This window comes from Callospermophilus lateralis, chromosome 4, assembly GCF_048772815.1.
Source record: "Callospermophilus lateralis isolate mCalLat2 chromosome 4, mCalLat2.hap1, whole genome shotgun sequence".
NCBI lineage: Eukaryota > Metazoa > Chordata > Mammalia > Rodentia > Sciuridae > Callospermophilus > Callospermophilus lateralis.
Window position 1 is genome coordinate 48,282,515 of NC_135308.1, and position 5,790 is coordinate 48,288,304.

Here is a 5,790-nt window from a genome sequence, read left to right on the forward strand (position 1 = left end):
AAAATTATATCTTCGTTAAGCTTCAATTGGAGCAAAAGTCTAAACACTTAAATAAAAGCTGTTACTTAAACTATAAATGAGAGATAAATTACTTTTGAAAGAAGATATGAAATATTGTCAGGTTTCTTGTTGTGCTTCTGGATGTTCAGTAGCAGGCTCACTTGAAAGTGGAATCAAACCTGAAGGGAACTCACTTCTGTTTTCAGAATGCAGGGGTGGGAGGTGGGGGAAGAAATCCATCTCTTGGGGGGAGATAATGAGGAAAACACCATGGGAATGGAGGGGGTGGTGGAAAATATTCTCGAGATGCTCCATACATATTTCTTGGAGGAGGTGGGTGGGGGAAAAGGTCCTTTTCTCATGAAATGACTCCTTGGATCCACTGGAAACAATGGACCTCTGATTGGAAGGAAAGGCGATAAAGCAAATCCAGAGCCAGTTTCCTGGTTTTCAGCAGGAAGAGATGAATCAGATACATTGGAATCACCAAGATCAACTTGGGTATCATTTCTACTGGATTCAATATCTGAAGACATAGACCCATCAATTTTATCCAAAGGCAGCATAGTGAAACTTTTGAATTCTGCTGATACAGATGGTCTACCAGAATTTAAAAAAAAAAATCCATCTTGCTTTTGAAGAGGAATCTTTGGATCAGAATATGGTTGGTCTGGTGGAGGGATCATATCATATGGGCCAGTTGACATGGAGGTGCCAGAGGCCTAGTGTCAGAAGGTGTTCTCTGAGGATCAGTTAACCCATCAGTTTGATTCTCTTCTTTCCTTGCTAGTAGGATTGTCAAGAGAATTCTCTGGACCCTTTGAGCCTCTTTCTTCTACCACTGGCACCAAAGGTGAGAGTATGTGTGGACCATTCTTTTCCACATAAGAAGGTCTCATTTCTCATGAAGGCTGACCCAATGGTGAGGGACAATTTGGGGAATACTCTCTGCCAAAGGCAGAGTAGGGCTGAAGGGCAGCTGTTGCCTCTCCTTCACACTAAGGCTACTTTGGCTATTCCCTCCACAACCACACCATGCTCAGGCACACCAAAACTGGCTGTGAACACTCAGGCCTTTGGTCAGGAAGAAACCTGCAACAGGCAATAGAGCAGACCATTGTAAACCAGTGAGTAGGGGAGGGAGCATGGGCATGGGGAGCCCTGGTCATGGGTTCCCAGGGGCCTAGCACATTCACGCTGCCTGTCAAAGAAGTCTTGGCCCCTTCACTATGCTGTGAATCCGGTAGCATCACAGGTTCAAGCCTATCTCAATCAACCAGAGAGAATCTTCTCCAGGTCACCCACCCTTTGGTTTGGCTTGGGCCAGGCCAAGGCAGAACTTATTATGTGCCATTCTGTACAGTCATAATATCAGCACTCTGATCTGCCAACTCATGTGCTTTTTCTCATAGTATATAATTTGCCCCTGATAAAAATGAATGGTTCTCTCCAATTCTCTTGAAGATAATTTGCTCACTTTCTGTAGGTCTCCAGTGGTTTAGATGTATGGCTGATCTTTGCTTCCACTTTGGAAAATTTCTCTTCTTGCTTTACCTGGTAATTTTTTTCTCCTATTAATTTCCTTTGCAGTTCCATTACATTTTCTTTATATAGTTTCATCATAACTTTAAGTTTCTGCTGAAGATTCTGATTCTCACTTTCAAACTGTGTATTTTCTGCTTGCAAAGATGCTTGTTTTGTCTTAAGATTCTTAATATGCTGCATAATGTCTTCCTTTGTTTCAATTACTTCAGATAATAAATTAAAAATTTGATTTCTTTCTCTTTCTAAGGGTTTAAAAGAGGCCTTTATCTTAGCAACATCAATCAGTTTCTTCAAAGTCCCTTTTGGCTGATCTTCTAAGTGAGTACCAATTTCTGATCCACTCTCCATTTCCAACTCCAAGTTGCCATCATCTATTAGGTCTTCTCCAACCACAGATGCCCAATCTTTCATATGTATCGAGTGTTCAGTCAGAGACTTAATGTGATTTTCTTTATCTCTTAGAAATTGTCCTGCATGTACTTTAGAGTGATCAAGTGTCATTTTTTATTTATTGAGGCCATTCACTTTTTCTTTCCATACCTCAACTTCTTGTAAAAGCTGTTTATGAGTTTCCTGAAGTTGGGAATTTACATTCAAATCCTCTTTTATTGCTATAATAACTGCTTCTTTATTCATTTTAAATATTCTCAAGTTTTTTTTTTTACCTTGAGATTTGAGGGATTTTGATTCATATTCTAAGGACTTAATTCTTTTTAACATATCCACCATTAATTCATCCTGTTGAAAATGTTTAGTTTTCTCTTCTTTTACCTCTTTTTCTAGAAAGAGTATTTCATCCTCAAGTTTAGATTCAGACCTATCCAGGTTTTTATATATTGTCTCCAAATTTTCTGCTTTTATTGACACCTTCTCTAAAATGGCATCCTTTAAAGATGACTCTAAGCCTTTATCCTCTCTTTGGACAAGGCTAACTTTTTCAAGTAGTTCACATTTTTCTTCAATTAGTCCAGAAAGTTTTAGAGCAAGCTTTTTTTTTCTTCTGTTTTCGTGTAACGCCTGCTTCTCACAGACTGATAACTTCTCCACAAAAACAAGAGACCAACAGAAAATCCAATAGCTGTACATATCACCAACTCCCATGGACTAGGGTGTGTTTCCATGTCTGCAAACAAGACAGACTACAATCCTGCTTACTTCTTCCAGGACCACACCAAGTAGGGCTGAAGGGCAGCTGTTGCCTCTCCTTCACACTAAGGCTACTTTGGCTATTCCCTCCACAACCACACCATGCTCAGGCACACCAAAACTGGCTGTGAACACTCAGGCCTTTGGTCAGGAAGAAACCTGCAACAGGCAATAGAGCAGACCATTGTAAACCAGTGAGTAGGGGAGGGAGCATGGGCATGGGGAGCCCTGGTCATGGGTTCCCAGGGGCCTAGCACATTCACGCTGCCTGTCAAAGAAGTCTTGGCCCCTTCACTATGCTGTGAATCCGGTAGCATCACAGGTTCAAGCCTATCTCAATCAACCAGAGAGAATCTTCTCCAGGTCACCCACCCTTTGGTTTGGCTTGGGCCAGGCCAAGGCAGAACTTATTATGTGCCATTCTGTACAGTCATAATATCACCCACTTTGATGTCACTAAAATTCTAAATCGATGTTAGCAATGAGCAGCTTTCTACCTGCAATCTGGTGGGGAGAAAAGTTTGAAGAAGGGAAGAACTTGACATCTGGATCCCTTGGTGGATCTCCTTTCTCTTAGGCTATTCTAACTAATTCCCTGGCAGCACCTTGAATATCTAAGATGCAGAGAGTTTGAATGGTCTCGGAATCTAGGCATTGAGCCCTGATCCCAGGCCCTCACCTCATTCCATATCTCTGGGTTGTGGTTGTTCTCTAGGGCACCTCAAGGCCCTGATTTTGGAGGATTTCACTTCCATCCCACCTCTATGCCCTCAAGTTCAATGAGGGCTTTGATTGCAGTACCTGGAATTGGGAAGGAGTTTCTTCAGGCAGGAGATCCAGCCTTACAAGCAGGCTATCTTGACATTGACCCTACAGAAGGCAGTGCCCTTGTAGCTATCCAGTAGACCACCTTTGGGCTATAACTTATGGGGTTGAGTCTTAGCATTTTTTGCCAGACAGGTGTTTCTCCCTGATGCCCAGGATCTCCCTCCCTGAGGTCATAGTTACACTTTGATGGAGGCTGAAGACTATCTAGGTACCAGCCACTCACTTTTCTTACTTCCTCTGCCCACTGATATCAGAATCAGCTTTATCTACCATGCCTTTTGTCCAAGCCCCAGGGGATTCAGGAGGCTTTAAAGGTTAGTTGATTCTGCAAAGGGACATCTTTGTTTTGAGAGGTTGCAGTGATAGGAATCACCTGCATGTTTTTTTTTTTAAGATCATCTTGACAGGGGGGTTGTGATGGGTGCAGGCAGGAATTCCTTTAGATCCACTGTCATTTGTGGCTAGAAACTGACACAGAAGCCTGTTGTCCTGGGTAGAGAAAGCATATTTGGCACATTGTAGAGAAATTGTTGGTTAGGGGTACAAAAGGTGTGGGGAAGCTTGAAAACACCTTTGAAGACTTTCCGGGACACTTGGTGAGAGGACACAAGATGAGAGGCAGGGCTCCTGACCCACCAGCTCATGAGCCATCACTGCTCAATAGCCATAGATTAAAAGCCACATCTTCATGCAGTGGCAACTGCTAAGTGGTGACTGAAGCAGAGAAGGCCAGAGCAGTTCAGGTCTTGGTGGATCCAGAAGTGATATCAATCTTGCTGGCCACTGATTGGTATAAATCAAGAGGTGGTAGCTAAGCTCTCCAGGCCCTGAGTGTGGATAAGGGCAGAGATATAATCTGATACAAATAGCTCCTTCTTATTCTACGATTTCTGACCTTTTCTGAGTATCACACCTAGATTCTGGCATGAACAGAATCATTTGTAATAGAAGAGAAATTGTCACCAAGAGACAACTTGTGAGTTGTCCAAGTCACACATCTCAGAAGTGGGTCAACCTGGTTGAATTCAGGCCCAGTCCCTCACACCTCAGCTCAGGGAGCTGCTGTCAGTGGTGGGTCAACAGCTGTAAGAAATGGTCCTGGTGACCTCTGTGTGCTGTCCCCAGTGGCAGAATTTTGCATTCACTGTGCTCTGCCATCCTCCTAAGGACCTTGGGTAAAGGTGATTTGCATTGTATAGGAGAGAAAATAGAAACCCCAAGGTGTGCTGGGATTTTGCAATGAGGACACAATTAGTAAGCAGCAACAGGGGATAGACCAGGGCATCTACAAGTTCTTTGTTCATGGCCCTGTTTTCATGACTTCTTATTGATGAGAAAGCTTTTGGAAATCAGGAGTAGACCTGCCTGTGTGGGAGGGAGATGGAGGTGGAAAGTGGAAAGTGGAATCTGACCCACTTCCTGTGTCTGTAGCACCTGTGAGGTTGGCTTTGACTCCTATGAGTCATGTTCTGGGACCAGATGGGGAATCCCGTATAATCTTTTGTTTCCCTTTGGATAGTACCATAATTGGAAGTTTCTTAAAATTAAATTTTTAATAAATATTTAAAATATTTACTGCTATTGGGGTCAAGTTCAGGGTCCTTCTGCATCACCACTGAGCTACTTCCCTAGCTCTTTATCAGATTTCAGAGGAAGTTTTCCTATTTCCAGAGGTTATCCAAGATGAACTTAATAAATACCATGAATTTCTGGGACTTATTGGAAAAGTATTGTCAAAGAGAAAGATATGCAAGTTTTCTCTATCACTGCCAATTTCTGTCTTCAGAAGGCTAGTATTGATATACATCATGGCAGTGTGAGTGTAGAAGAAGCAGTCTTGAGTGCTGTTAATGAGCTAGAAAGAGTTGCTGTTCCTAATGTCTTGCTATAGGAAACACCCAGTTACTGTGTAGTGACAGGACAACTAGTCCAGGGCTTCCCCTGTCTCCAGGCTGAAGGATGACTTTTAAGCCTGTCCAATCTGTTGCACACCAACACTGGTGTCACATACAATGGAAGTGAGTAACTAAGTAAATTAAGTGGAAGAAGCCAAGGACACTCTCAGACCAAGCCTGTGGGCCATATACTGGATGGTATGTCCGTGAGGCTAGGAAGAATGTTCTGCTCTAAAATGGTTAATCTGATTGGTCTGGACCATGAGGGTACTCTTCATAAGATCCATAAGTTGTTTGTAGTTCTTTCTGTGAAGTCCCCTCATCACACTATCAGATCAGTGTTTGGTAAAGCAGGAGATGGGATTCTTAGAGAGCA

At 42.7% G+C, this 5,790-nt stretch overlaps 2 pseudogenes; both read right to left on the reverse strand.

Annotated features, from left to right (window-relative positions):
- Positions 1–202: 202 nt before the first annotated feature.
- Positions 203–899, reverse strand: LOC143398229 (melanoma inhibitory activity protein 2-like; annotated as a pseudogene).
- A 464-nt stretch (positions 900–1,363) lies between these two features.
- LOC143398230 (melanoma inhibitory activity protein 2-like) lies at positions 1,364–2,666 on the reverse strand (annotated as a pseudogene).
- Positions 2,667–5,790: the final 3,124 nt, after the last annotated feature.